This window comes from Convolutriloba macropyga, chromosome 10 (genome assembly GCF_964194025.1).
Source record: "Convolutriloba macropyga chromosome 10, txConMacr16.3, whole genome shotgun sequence".
In the NCBI taxonomy this organism is placed as follows: domain Eukaryota; kingdom Metazoa; phylum Xenacoelomorpha; order Acoela; family Convolutidae; genus Convolutriloba; species Convolutriloba macropyga.
In genome coordinates, this window is record NC_134477.1 from 9,936,313 (window position 1) to 9,951,174 (window position 14,862).

A 14,862-nucleotide genomic window follows, 5' to 3' on the forward strand; every position below is an offset into this window, starting at 1 on the left:
GCGTCATAATTTTATGGCTCCAAGAGACAGCTAAAAGCGGTCAATTGCAGTTATAATTTAAGTTGTCATGTGAAAAAACAGTAAAATTGTGGTCCTGAATCAAAAAGCGATTTTAATGTATCACAACTTTTCTAATATGATTATTCTGTTAACATGTTTCGGACAATGACTGTCCAAGCGAGTGGTACAGTTCTGTCAGAGCCGAAAAACGAGAAAAGCCAACTCTTATAGGACAATTTTTAAGTCAATTTCTAGTCCCTTGAGCGCGATTAAATTTTTCAAAAATTGACACTTCTTAAATGAGCTAGATACTGATAATTTTAAGGTCCAACCAAGCTTAGTCATTTATACTGATGATAACTAACAGAAAATGGGCAGTCGTCTTCCGATATAAGAGCAACATAAATAAATATATAAGCAAAGAGCTTATTAGAAAAAAATGCGAATTTTTGGGCAAGGTAAACTACAATCTGTTCAAAAGTCAGTTGAAGAGAAGAGAAAGAATCTGCATCGCCCAGCGTCATAATTTTATGGCTCCAAGAGACAGCTAAAAGCGGTCAATTGCAGTTATAATTTAAGTTGGCATGTGAAAAAACAGTAAAATTGTGGTCCTGAATCAAAAAGCGATTTTAATGTATCACAACTTTTCTAATATGATTATTCTGTTAACATGTTTCGGACAATGACTGTCCAAGCGAGTGGTACAGTTCTGTCAGAGCCGAAAAACGAGAAAAGCCAACTCTTATAGGACAATTTTTAAGTCAATTTCTAGTCCCTTGAGCGCGATTAAATTTTTCAAAAATTGACACTTCTTAAATGAGCTAGATACTGATAATTTTAAGGTCCAACCAAGCTTAGTCATTTATACTGATGATAACTAACAGAAAATGGGCAGTCGTCTTCCGATATAAGAGCAACATAAATAAATATATAAGCAAAGAGCTTATTAGAAAAAATGCGAATTTTTGGGCAAGGTAAACTACAATATGTTCAAAAGTCAGTTGAAGAGAAGAGAAAGGATCTGCATCGCCCAGCGTCATAATTTTATGGCTCCAAGAGACAGCTAAAAGCGGTCAATTGCAGTTATAATTTAAGTTGGCATGTGAAAAAACAGTAAAATTGTGGTCCTGAATCAAAAAGCGATTTTAATGTATCACAACTTTTCTAATATGATTATTCTGTTAACATGTTTCGGACAATGACTGTCCAAGCGAGTGGTACAGTTCTGTCAGAGCCGAAAAACGAGAAAAGCCAACTCTTATAAGACAACTTTTAAGTCAATTTCAAGTCCCTTGAGCGCGGTTAAGTTTTTCAAAAATTGACACTTTTCTTACATGAGCTAGATACTGATAATTTTAAGGTCCAACCAAGCTTAGTCAGTTATACTGATGATAACTAACAGAAAATGGGCAGTCGTCTTCCGATGTAAGAGCAACATAAAGAAATATATAAACAAAGAGGTTATTAGAAAAAATGCGAATTTTTGGGCAAGCTAAACGACAATCTATTTAAAAGTCAGTTCAAGAGAAGAGAAAGGATCTGTATCGCCCAGCCTCATAATTTTTATGGCTCCAAGAGACAGCTAAAAGCGGTCAATTGCAGTTATAATTTAAGTTGGCATGTGAAAAAACAATAAAATTGCGGTCCTGAATCAAAAAGCGATTTTAATGTATCACAACTTTTCTAATATGATTATTCTGTTAACATGTTTCGGACAGTGACTGTCCAAACTATTGGTACAGTTCTGTCGGAGCCGAAAAACGAGAAAAGACAACTCTTATAAGACAACTTTTAAGGCAATTTCAAGTCCCTTGAGCGCGATTAAAATTTTCAAAAATTGACACGTTTCTTACATGAGCTAGATACTGATATCTTTGAAATCCAACCAAGCTTAGAAATTTATACTGATGATAACTAACAGAAAATGGGCAGTCGTCTTCCGATATAAGAGCAACATAAATAAATATATAAGTAAAGAGGTTATTAGAAAAAATGCGAATTTTGGGGCAAGGTAAACTACAATCTATTCAAAAGTCAGTTGAAGAGAAGAGAAAGGATCTGCATCGCCCAGCGTCATAATTTTTATGGCTCCAAGAGACAGCTAAAAGCGGTCAAATGCAGTTATAATTTTAGTTGGCATGTGAAAAAACAACAAAATTGCGGTCCTGAATCAAAAAGCGATTTTAATATATCACAACTTTTCTAATATGATTATTCTGTTAACAATTGTCGGACAATGACTGTCCAAGCGAGTGGTACAGTTCTGTCAGAGCCGAAAAACGAGAAAAGCCAACTCTTATAAGACAACTTTTAAGTCAATTTCAAGTCCCTTGAGCGCGATTAAATTTTTCAAAAATTAACACTTTTCTCACATGAGCAAGATACTGATAATTTTAAGGTCCAACCAAGCTTAGTCATTTATAATGATGATAACTAACAGAAAATGGGCAGTCGTCTTCCGATATAAGAGCAACATAAATAAATATATAAGCAAAGAGGTTATTAGAAAAAATGCGAATTTTTGGGCAAGCTAAACGGCAATCTATTTTAAAGTCACAGATGAAGAGAAGAGAAAGGATCTGCATCGCCCAGCGTCATAGTTTTTAAGGCTCCAAGAGACAGCTAAAGGCGGTCAATTGCAGCTATAATTTGAAGTTGGTACGTGAAAAAAATGCTGTCCTGAATCAAAATGCGATGTTTATTATGTATCCCAACTTGTTTTTTTATGATTAATCTGTTTACATCTTTCGGACAATCACTGTCCAAATGAGTGGTGCAGTTATGCCAGGGCCGAAAACGAGAGAAGCCAACTCTTATAAGACAACTTTTAAGGCAATTTCAAGTCCCTTGAGCGCGATTAAAATTTTCAAAAATTGACACGTTTCTTGCATGAGCTAGATACTGATATCTTTGAGGTCCAACCAAGCTTAGAAATTTATACTGATGATAACTAACAGAAATTGGGCAGTCGTCTTCCGATATAAGAGCAACATAAATAAATATATAAGCAAAGAGGTTATTAGAAAAAATGCGAATTTTTGGGCAAGGTAAACTACAATCTATTCAAAAGTCAGTTGAAAAGAAGAGAAAGGATCTGCATCGCCCAGCGTCATAATTTTTATGGCTCCAAGAGACAGCTAAAAGCGGTCAATTGCAGTTATAATTTAAGTTGGCATGTGAAAAAAACAATAAAATTGCGGTCCTGAATCAAAAAGCGATTTTAATGTATCACAACTTTTGTAATATGATTAATCTGTTTACATCTTTCGGACAATCAGTGTCCAAATGAGTGGTGCAGTTATGCCAGGGCCGAAAACGAGAGAAGCCAACTCTTATAAGACAACTTTTAAGGCAATTTCAAGTCCCTTGAGCGCGAAAAATTTTCAAAAATTGACACGTTTCTTACATGAGCTAGATACTGATATCTTTGAGGTCCAACCAAGCTTAGAAGTTTATACTGATGATAACTAACAGAAAATGGGCAGTCGTCTTCCGATATAAGAGCAACATAAATAAATATATAAGCAAAGAGGTTATTAGAAAAAATGCGAATTTTTGGGCAAGGTAAACTACAATCTATTCAAAAGTCAGTTGAAGAGAAGAGAAAGGATCTGCATCGCCCAGCGTCATAATTTTTATGGCTCCAAGAGACAGCTAAAAGCGGTCGATTGCAGTTATAATTTAAGTTGGCATGTGAAAAAACAATAAAATTGCGGTCCTGAATCAAAAAGCGATTTTAATGTATCACAACTTTTCTAATATGATTATTCTGTTAACATGTTTCGGACAATGACTGTCCAAGCGAGTGGTACAGTTCTGTCAGAGCCGAAAAACGAGAAAAGCCAACTCTTATAAGACAACTTTTAAGTCAATTTCAAGTCCCTTGAGCGCGATTAAATTTTTCATAAATTGACACTTTTCTTACATGAGCAAGATACTGATAATTTTAAGGTCCAACCAAGCTTAGTCATTTATAGTGATGATAACTAACAGAAAATGGGCAGTCGTCTTCCGATATAAGAGCAACATAAATAAATATATAAGCAAAGAGGTTATTAGAAAAAATGCGAATTTTTGGGCAAGCTAAACGGCAATCTATTCAAAAGTCACAGATGAAGAGAAGAGATGGGATCTGCATCGCCCAGCGTCATAGTTTTTAAGGCTCCAAGAGACAGCTAAAGGCGGTCAATTGCAGCTATAATTTGAAGGTGGTACGTGAAAAAAATGCTGTCCTGAATCAAAATGCGATGTTTATTATGTATCCCAACTTGTTTTTTTATGATTAATCTGTTTACATCTTTCGGACAATCACTGTCCAAATGAGTGCTGCAGTTATGCCAGGGCCGAAAAACGAGAAAAACCAACTCTTATAAGACAACTTTTAAGTCAATTTCAAGTCCCTTGAGCGAGATTAAAATTTTCGAAAATTGACACTTTTCTTACATGAGCTAGATACTGATAACTTTGAGGTCCAACCAAGCTTAGTCACTTAAACTGATGATAACTAACAGAAAATGGGCAGTGGTCTTCCGATATAAGAGCAAAATAAATAAATATAAGCAAAGAGGTTAATAGAAATGCGAATTTTTGGGCAAGCTTAACGACAATCGATACAAAAGTCACAGTTGAAGAGAAGAGAAGGGATCTGCATCGCCCAGCGTCATAGGTTTTAAGGCTCCACGAGACAGCTAAAGGCGGTCAATTGCAGTTATTATTTGAAGTTGGTATGTGAAAAAAATTGCTGTCCTGAATCAAAATGCGATTTTTATTATGTATCCCAACTTTTGTTTTTTTAATGATTAATCTGCTTACATCTTTCGGACAATCACTGTCAAATGAGTAGTGCAATTATGCCAGGGCCGAAAAACGAGAAAAGCCAACTCTTATAAGACAACTTTTAAGTCAATTTCAAGTCCCTTGAGCGCAATTAAATTTTTCAAAAATTGACACTTTTCTTACAGGAGAAGATACTGATAATTTTAAGGTCCAACCAAGCTTAGTCATTTATAATGATGATAACTAACAGAAAATGGGCAGTCGTCTTCCGATATAAGAGCAACATAAATAAATATATAAGCAAAGAGGTTATTAGAAAAAATGCGAATTTTTGGGCAAGGTAAACTACAATCTATTCAAAAGTCAGTTGAAGAGAAGAGAAAGGATCTGCATCGCCCAGCGTCATAATTTTTATGGCTCCAAGAGACAGCTAAAAGCGGTCAATTGCAGTTATAATTTAAGTTAGCATGTGAAAAAACAATAAAATTGCGGTCCTGAATCAAAAAGCGATTTTAATGTATCACAACTTTTCTAATATGATTATTCTGTTAACATGTTTCGGACAATGACTGTCCAAGCGAGTGGTACAGTTCTGTCAGAGCCGAAAAACGAGAAAAGCCAACTCTTATAAGACAACTTTTAAGTCAATTTCAAGTCCCTTGAGCGCGATTAAATTTTTCATAAATTGACACTTTTCTTACATGAGCAAGATACTGATAATTTTAAGGACCAACCAAGCTTAGTCATTTATAGTGATGATAACTAACAGGAAATGGGCAGTCGTCTTCCGATATAAGAGCAACATATATAAATATATAAGCAAAGAGGTTATTAGAAAAAATGCGAATTTTTGGGCAAGCTAAACGGCAATCTATTCAAAAGTCACAGATGAAGAGAAGAGAAAGGATCTGCATCGCCCAGCGTCATAGTTTTTAAGGCTCCAAGAGACAGCTAAAGGCGGTCAATTGCAGCTATAATTTGAAGGTGGTACGTGAAAAAAATGCTGTCCTGAATCAAAATGCGATGTTTATTATGTATCCCAACTTTTGTTTTTTTTATGATTAATCTGTTTACATCTTTCGGACAATCACTGTCCAAATGAGTGCTGCAGTTATGCCAGGGCCGAAAAACGAGAAAAACCAACTCTTATAAGACAACTTTTAAGTCAATTTCAAGTCCCTTGAGCGAGATTAAAATTTTCGAAAATTGACACTTTTCTTACATGAGCTAGATACTGATAACTTTGAGGTCCAACCAAGCTTAGTCACTTAAACTGATGATAACTAACAGAAAATGGGCTGTCGTCTTCCGATATAAGAGCAAAATAAATAAATATATAAGCAAAGAGGTTAATAGAAAAAATGCGAATTTTTGGGCAAGCTTAACGACAATCGATTCAAAAGTCACAGTTGAAGAAAAGAGAAAGGATCTGCATCGCCCAGCGTCATAGGTTTTAAGGCTCCACGAGACAGCTAAAGGCGGTCAATTGCAATTATTATTTGAAGTTGGTATGTGAAAAAAATTGCTGTCCTGAATCAAAATGCGATTTTTATTTTGTATCCCAACTTTTGTTTTTTTTTATGATTAATCTGCTTACATCTTTCGGACAATCACTGTCAAATGAGTGGTGCAGTTATGCCAGGGCCGAAAAACGAGAAAAGCCAACTCTTATAAGACAACTTTTAAGTCAATTTCAAGTCCCTTGAGCGCGATTAAATTTTTCAAAAATTGACACTTTTCTTACAGGAGCAAGATACTGATAATTTTAAGGTCCAACCAAGCTTAGTCATTTATAATGATGATAACTAACAGAAAATGGGCAGTCGTCTTCCGATATAAGAGCAACATAAATAAATATATAAGCAAAGAGGTTATTAGAAAAAATGCGAATTTTGGGGCAAGCTAAACGGCAATCTATTCAAAAGTCACAGATGAAGAGAAGAGAAAGGATCTGCATCGCCCAGCGTCATAGTTTTTAAGGCTCCAATAGACAGCTAAAGGCGGTCAATTGCAGTTATAATTTGAAGTTGGTATGTGAAAAAAAATGCTGTCCTGAATCAAAATGCGATTTTTATTATGTATCCCAACTTTTGTTTTTTTATGATTAATCTGTTTACATCTTTCGGACAATCACTGTCCAAATGAGTGGTGCAGTTATGCCAGGGCCGAAAAACGAGAAAAGCCAACTCATAAAAGACAACTTTTAAGTCAATTTCAAGTCCCTTGAGCGCGATGAAAATTTTCAAAAATTGACTTTTCTTACATGAGCTAGATACTGATAACTTTGAGGTCCAACCAAGCTTAGTCATTTATACTGATGATAACTAACAGAAAATGGGCAGTCGTCTTCCGATATATGAGCAACATAAATAAATATATAAGCAAAGTGGTTATTAGAAAAAATGCAAATTTTTGGGCAAGCTAAACGACAATGTATTCAAAGTCACAGTTGAAGAGAAGAGAAAGGATCTGCATCGCCCAGCGTCATAGTTTTTAAGGCTCCAAGAGACAGCTAAAGGCGGTCAATTGCAGTTATAATTTGAAGTTGGTATGTGAAAAAAATTAAATCCTGAATCAAAATGTGATTTTTATTATGTATCCCAACGTTTGTTTTTTTATGATTTATCTGTTTACATCTTTCGGACAATCACGGTCCAAATGAGTGGTGCAGTTATGCCAGGGCCGAAAAACGAGAAAAGCCAACTCTTAAAAGACAACTTTTAAGTCAATTTCAAGTCCCTTGAGCGCGATGAAAATTTTCAAAAATTGACTTTTCTTAAATGAGCTAGATACTGATAATTTTAAGGTCCAACCAAGCTTAGTCATTTATACTGATGATAACTAACAGAAAATGGGCAGTCGTCTTCCGATATAAGAGCAACATAAATAAATATATAAGCAAAGAGCTTATTAGAAAAAATGCGAATTTTTGGGCAAGGTAAACGACAATGTATTCAAAGTCACAGTTGAAGAGAAGAGAAAGGATCTGCATCGCCCAGCGTCATAGTTTTTAAGGCTCCAAGAGACAGCTAAAGGCGGTCAATTGCAGTTATAATTTGAAGTTGGTATGTGAAAAAAATTAAATCCTGAATCAAAATGTAATTTTTATTATGTATCCCAACGTTTGTTTTTTTTATGATTTATCTGTTTACATCTTTCGGACAATCACTGTCCAAGTGATTGGTGGAGTTATGCCAGGGCCGAAAAACGAGAAAAGCCAACTCTTATAAGACAACTTTTAAGTCAATTTCAAGTCCCTTGAGCGCAATTAAATTTTTCAAAAATTGACACTTTTCTTACATGAGCTAGATACTGATAACTTTGAGGTCCAACCAAGCTTAGTCATTTATACTGATGATAACTAACAGAAAATGGGCAGTCGTCTTCCGATATATGAGCAACATAAATAAATATATAAGCAAAGTGGTTATTAGAAAAAATGCAAATTTTTGGGCAAGCTAAACGACAATGTATTCAAAGTCACAGTTGAAGAGAAGAGAAAGGATCTGCATCGCCCAGCGTCATAGTTTTTAAGGCTCCAAGAGACAGCTAAAGGCGGTCAATTGCAGTTATAATTTGAAGTTGGTATGTGAAAAAAATTAAATCCTGAATCAAAATGTGATTTTTATTATGTATCCCAACGTTTGTTTTTTCGTGATTTATCTGTTTACATCTTTCGGACAATCACTGTCCAAATGAGTGGTGCAGTTATGCCAGGGCCGAAAAACGAGAAAAGCCAACTCTTAAAAGACAACTTTTAAGTCAATTTCAAGTCCCTTGAGCGCGATGAAAATTTTCAAAAATTGACTTTTCTTACATGAGCTAGATACTGATAACTTTGAGGTCCAACCAAGCTTAGTCATTTATACTGATGATAACTAACAGAAAATGGGCAGTCGTCTTCCGATATATGAGCAACATAAATAAATATATAAGCAAAGTGGTTATTAGAAAAAATGCAAATTTTTGGGCAAGCTAAACGACAATGTATTCAAAGTCACAGTTGAAGAGAAGAGAAAGGATCTGCATCGCCCAGCGTCATAGTTTTTAGGGCTCCAAGAGACAGCTAAAGGCGGTCAATTGCAGTTATAATTTGAAGTTGGTATGTGAAAAAAATTAAATCCTGAATCAAAATGTGATTTTTATTATGTATCCCAACGTTTGTTTTTTTATGATTTATCTGTTTACATCTTTCGGACTATCACTGTCCAAGTGATTGGTGCAGTTATGCCAGGGCCGAAAAACGAGAAAAGCCAACTCTTATAAGACAACTTTTAAGTGAATTTCAAGTCCCTTGAGCGCAATTAAATTTTTCAAAAATTGACACTTTTCTTGCACTAGCTAGATACTGATAACTTTGAGGTCCAACCAAGCTTAGTCATTTATACTGATGATAACTAACAGAAAATGGGCAGTCGTCTTCCGATATATGAGCAACATAAATAAATATATAAGCAAAGTGGTTATTAGAAAAAATGCAAATTTTTGGGCAAGCTAAACGACAATGTATTCAAAGTCACAGTTGAAGAGAAGAGAAAGGATCTGCATCGCCCAGCGTCATAGTTTTTAAGGCTCCAAGAGACAGCTAAAGGCGGTCAATTGCAGTTATAATTTGAAGTTGGTATGTGAAAAAAATTAAATCCTGAATCAAAATGTGATTTTTATTATGTATCCCAACGTTTGTTTTTTCATGATTTATCTGTTTACATCTTTCGGACAATCACTGTCCAAATGAGTGGTGCAGTTATGCCAGGGCCGAAAAACGAGAAAAGCCAACTCTTAAAAGACAACTTTTAAGTCAATTTCAAGTCCCTTGAGCGCGATGAAAATTTTCAAAAATTGACTTTTCTTACATGAGCTAGATACTGATAACTTTGAGGTCCAACCAAGCTTAGTCATTTATACTGATGATAACTAACAGAAAATGGGCAGTCGTCTTCCGATATATGAGCAACATAAATAAATATATAAGCAAAGTGGTTATTAGAAAAAATGCAAATTTTTGGGCAAGCTAAACGACAATGTATTCAAAGTCACAGTTGAAGAGAAGAGAAAGGATCTGCATCGCCCAGCGTCATAGTTTTTAAGGCTCCAAGAGACAGCTAAAGACGGTCAATTGCAGTTATAATTTGAAGTTGGTATGTGAAAAAAAATGAAGTCCTGAATCAAAATGCGATTTTTACTATGTATCCCAACGTTTGTTTTTTTATGATTTATCTGTTTACATCTTTCGGACAATCACTGTCCAAGTGATTGGTGCAGTTATGCCAGGGCCGAAAAACGAGAAAAGCCAACTCTTATAAGACAACTTTTAAGTCAATTTCAAGTCCCTTGAGCGCAATTAAATTTTTCAAAAATTGACACTTTTCTTACATGAGCAAGATACTGATAATTTTAAGGTCCAACCAAGCTTAGTCATTTATAATGATGATAACTAACAGAAAATGGGCAGTCGTCTTCCGATATAAGAGCAACATAAATAAATATATAAGAAAAGAAGTTGTTAGAAAAACTGCGAATTTTTGGGCAAGTTAAACGACAATCTATCCAAAAGTCACAGTTGAAGAGAAGAGAAAGGATCTGCATCGCCCAGCGTCATAGTTTTTAAGGCTCCAAGAGACAGCTAACGGCGGTCAATTGCAGTTATAATTTGAAGTTGGTATGTGAAAAAAAATGCTGTCCTGAATCAAAATGCGATTTTCATTATGTATCCCAACTTTTGTTTTTTTATGATTAATCTGTTTACATCTTTCGGACAATCACTGTCCAAATGAGTGGTGCAGTTATGCCAGGGCCGAAAAACGAGAAAAGCAAACTCTTAAAAGACAACTTTTAAGTCAATTTCAAGTCCCTTGAGCGCAATTAAATTTTTCAAAAATTGACACTTTTCTTACATGAGCAAGATACTGATAATTTTAAGGTCCAACCAAGCTTATTCATTTATACTGATGATAACTAACAGAAAATGGGCAGTCGTCTTCCGATATATGAGCAACATAAATAATTAGATAAGCAAAGTGGTTATTAGAAAAAATGCAAATTTTTGGGCAAGCTAAACGACAATGTATTCAAAAGTCACAGTTGAAGAGAAGAGAAAGGATCTGCATCGCCCAGCGTCATAGTTTTTAAGGCTCCAAGAGACAGCTAAAGGCAGTCGATTGCAGTTATAATTTGAAGTTGGTATGTGAAAAAAATGAAGTCCTGAATCAAAATGCGATTTTTATTATGTATCCCAACTTTTGTTTTTTTATGATTTATCTGTTAACATCTTTCGGAATGTCCAAATGATTGGTGCAGTTATGCCAGGGCCGAAAATTGAGAAAAGCCAACTCTTATAAGACAATTTTAAGTCAATTTCAAGTCCCCTGAGCGCGATTAAATTTTTCAAAAATTGACACTTTTCTTACATGAGCTAGATACTGATAATTTTAAGGTCCAACCAAGCTTAGTCATTTATAATGATGATAACTAACAGAAAATGGGCAGTCGTCTTCCGATATAAGAGCAACATAAATAAATATATAAGCAAAGAAGTTGTTAGAAAAACTGCGAATTTTTGGGCAAGCTAAACGACAACCTATTCAAAAGTCACAGTTGAAGAGAAGAGAAAGGATCTGCATCGCCCAGCGTCATAGTTTTTAAGGCTCCAAGAGACAGCTCAAGGCGGTCAATTGCAGTTATAATTTGAAGTTGGTATGTGAAAAAAACGCTGTCCAGAATCAAAATGCGATTTTCATTATGTTTTACAACTTTTGTTTTAATATGATTAATCTGTTTACATCTTTCGGACAATCACTGTCCAAATGAGTGGTGCAGTTATGCCAGGGCCGAAAAACGAGAGAAGCCAACTCTTATAAGACAACTTTTAAGTCAATTTCAAGTCCCTTGAGCTCGATTAAAATTTTCGAAAAATAACACTTTTCTTACATGAGCTAGATACTGATAACTTTGAGGTCCAACCAAGCTTAGTCATTATACTGATGATAACTAACAGATAATGGCCAGTCGTCTTCCGATATAAGAGCAACATAAATAAATATATAAGCAAAGAGGTTGTTAGAAAAAATGCGAATTTTTGGGCAAGCTAAACGACAATCTATTCAAAAGTCACAGTTGAAGAGAAGAGAAAGGATCTGCATCGCCCAGCGTCATAATTTTTATGGCTCCAAGAGACAGCTAAAAGCGGTAAATTGCAGTTATATTTTGAATTTGGCATGTGAAAAAAACAATAAAATTGCGGTCCTGAATCAAAAAGCGATTTTAATATGTATCACAACTTTTCTAATATGATTGTTCTGTTAACATGTTTCGGACAATGACTGTCCAAGCGAGTGGTACAGTTCTGTCAGAGCCGAAAAACGAGAAAAGCCAACTCTTATAGGACAATTTTTAAGTCAATTTCTAGTCCCTTGAGCGCGATTAAATTTTTCAAAAATTGACACTTCTTAAATGAGCTAGATACTGATAATTTTAAGGTCCAACCAAGCTTAGTCCTTTATACTGATGATAACTAACAGAAAATGGGCAGTCGTCTTCCGATATAAGAGCAACATAAATAAATATATAAACAAAGAGGTTATTAGAAAAAATGCGAATTTTTGGGCAAGCTAAACGACAATCTATTCAAAATTCACAGTTGAAGAGGAGAAAGGATCTGCATCGCCCAGCGTCATAGTTTTTAAGGCTCCAAGAGACAGCTAAAGGCGGTCAATTGCAGTTATAATTTGAAGTTGGTATGCGAAAAAATGCTGTCCTGAATCAAAATGCGATTTTTATTATGTATCCCAACTTTTGTTTTTTATGATTAATCTGTTTACATCTTTCGGACAATCACTGTCCAAATGAGTGGTGCAGTTATTCCAGGGCCGAAAAACGAGAAAAGCTAACTCTTATAAGACAACTTTTAAGTCAATTTCAAGTCCCTTGAGCGAGATTAAAATTTTCCAAAATTGACACTTTTCATACATGAGCTAGATACTGATAACTTTGGGGTCCAACCAAGCTTAGTCAATTATACTGATAATAATTAACAAAAATGGGCAGTCGTCTTCCGATATAAGTGAACATAAATAAATATATAAGCAAAGAGGTTATTAGAAAAAATGCGAATTTTTGGGCAAGCTAAACGACAATCTATTCAAAAGTCACAGTTGAAAACAAGAGAAAGGATCTGCATCGCCCAGCGTCATAATTTTTATGACTCCAATGGACAGCTAAAATGGGTCAATTGCAGTTATAATTTGAAGTTTGTATGTGAAAAAAAGTGCTGTCCTGAATTAAAAGGCGATTTTTATTATGTGTTACAATTTTTGTTTTAATATGATTAATCTGTTTACATCTTTCGAACAATCACTGTCCAAATGAGTGGTGCAGTTATTCCAGGGCCGAAAAACGAGAAAAGCTAACTCTTATAAGACAACTTTTAAGTCAATTTCAAGTCCCTTGAGCGAGATTAAAATTTTCCAAAATTGACACTTTTCATACATGAGCTAGATACTGATAACTTTGGGGTCCAACCAAGCTTAGTCAATTATACTGATAATAATTAACAAAAATGGGCAGTCGTCTTCCGATATAAGTGAACATAAATAAATATATAAGCAAAGAGGTTATTAGAAAAAATGCGAATTTTTGGGCAAGCTAAACGACAATCTATTCAAAAGTCACAGTTGAAAACAAGAGAAAGGATCTGCATCGCCCAGCGTCATAATTTTTATGACTCCAATGGACAGCTAAAATGGGTCAATTGCAGTTATAATTTGAAGTTTGTATGTGAAAAAAAGTGCTGTCCTGAATTAAAAGCCGATTTTTATTATGTGTTACAATTTTTGTTTTAATATGATTAATCTGTTTACATCTTTCGAACAATCACTGTCCAAATGAGTGGCGCAGTTATGCCAGGGCCGAAAAACGAGAGAAACCAACTCTTATAAGACAACTTTTAAGTCAATTTCATGTCCCTTGAGCGCGATGAAAATTTTCAAAAATTGACTTTTCTTACATGAGCTAGATACTGATAACTTTGAGGTCCAACCAAGCTTAGTCATTTATGCTGATGATAACTAACAGAAAATGGGCAGTCGTCTTCCGATATATGAGCAACATAAATAAATATATAAGCAAAGTGGTTATTAGAAAAAATGCAAATTTTTGGGCAAGCTAACCGACAAGATATTCAAAAGTCAGTTGAAGAGAAGAGAAAGGATCTGCATCGCCCAGCCTAATAATTTTTGTGGCTCCAAGAGACAGCTAAAAGCGGTCAATTGCAGTTATATTTTGGAGTTGGCATGTGAAAAAAACAATAAAATTGCGGTCCTGAATCAAATAGCGATTTTAATATGTATCACAACTTTTCTAATATGATTATTCTGTGAACACATTTCGGACAATGACTGTCCAAACGAGTGGTGCAGTTCTGTCAGAGCCGAAAAACGAGAAAAGCCAATCTTATAAGACAACTTTTAAGTTTCAAGCGAGATTGAAGTTTCCAAAAATTGGACACTTTTCTTACATGAGCTAGATACTGATAACTTTGAGGTCCTACCAGGCTTAGTCACTTATACTGATGATAACTAATATAATAAAGGCAGGTGTATTCCAATATAAGAGCTTTATTAATGAATATATCAGAAGACTTTATTAGAAAGAATGCAAGTTTTTGGCAATTTGAACAACAAACTATTAAAATAACACCGTTCAAAAGAAAGCAGAAATCGCAGCACCTCATAGAAATCATCACTCCTCAAGAGCTCTGACAGCGGTCAGAAGTATTCATAGTTCTTGGTGGTTATGTAATTAAACTGGTAAAGAACGCGGTGCTGAATCAAAAACGGAATTTTTATATGTATCTAGTTTTTTCTAGAATTATTCTGATCAAATCTTCCGCAAAATGACTGTCCAAAAGAGTGTTACAGTTATGTAATGGCAGAAACCGAGAAACGCCAGCCAACTCTTACAGCGCAACTTCTAATTTACACTACTAGTTCCCTAGAGCGTGAAGCAAGTTTTCAAAAATTGGGACTAGTTTTTGGTTACATGAGCTAGATATGATGACTTTGAGGTCCTGCCTAACCTAGACTCTTATTT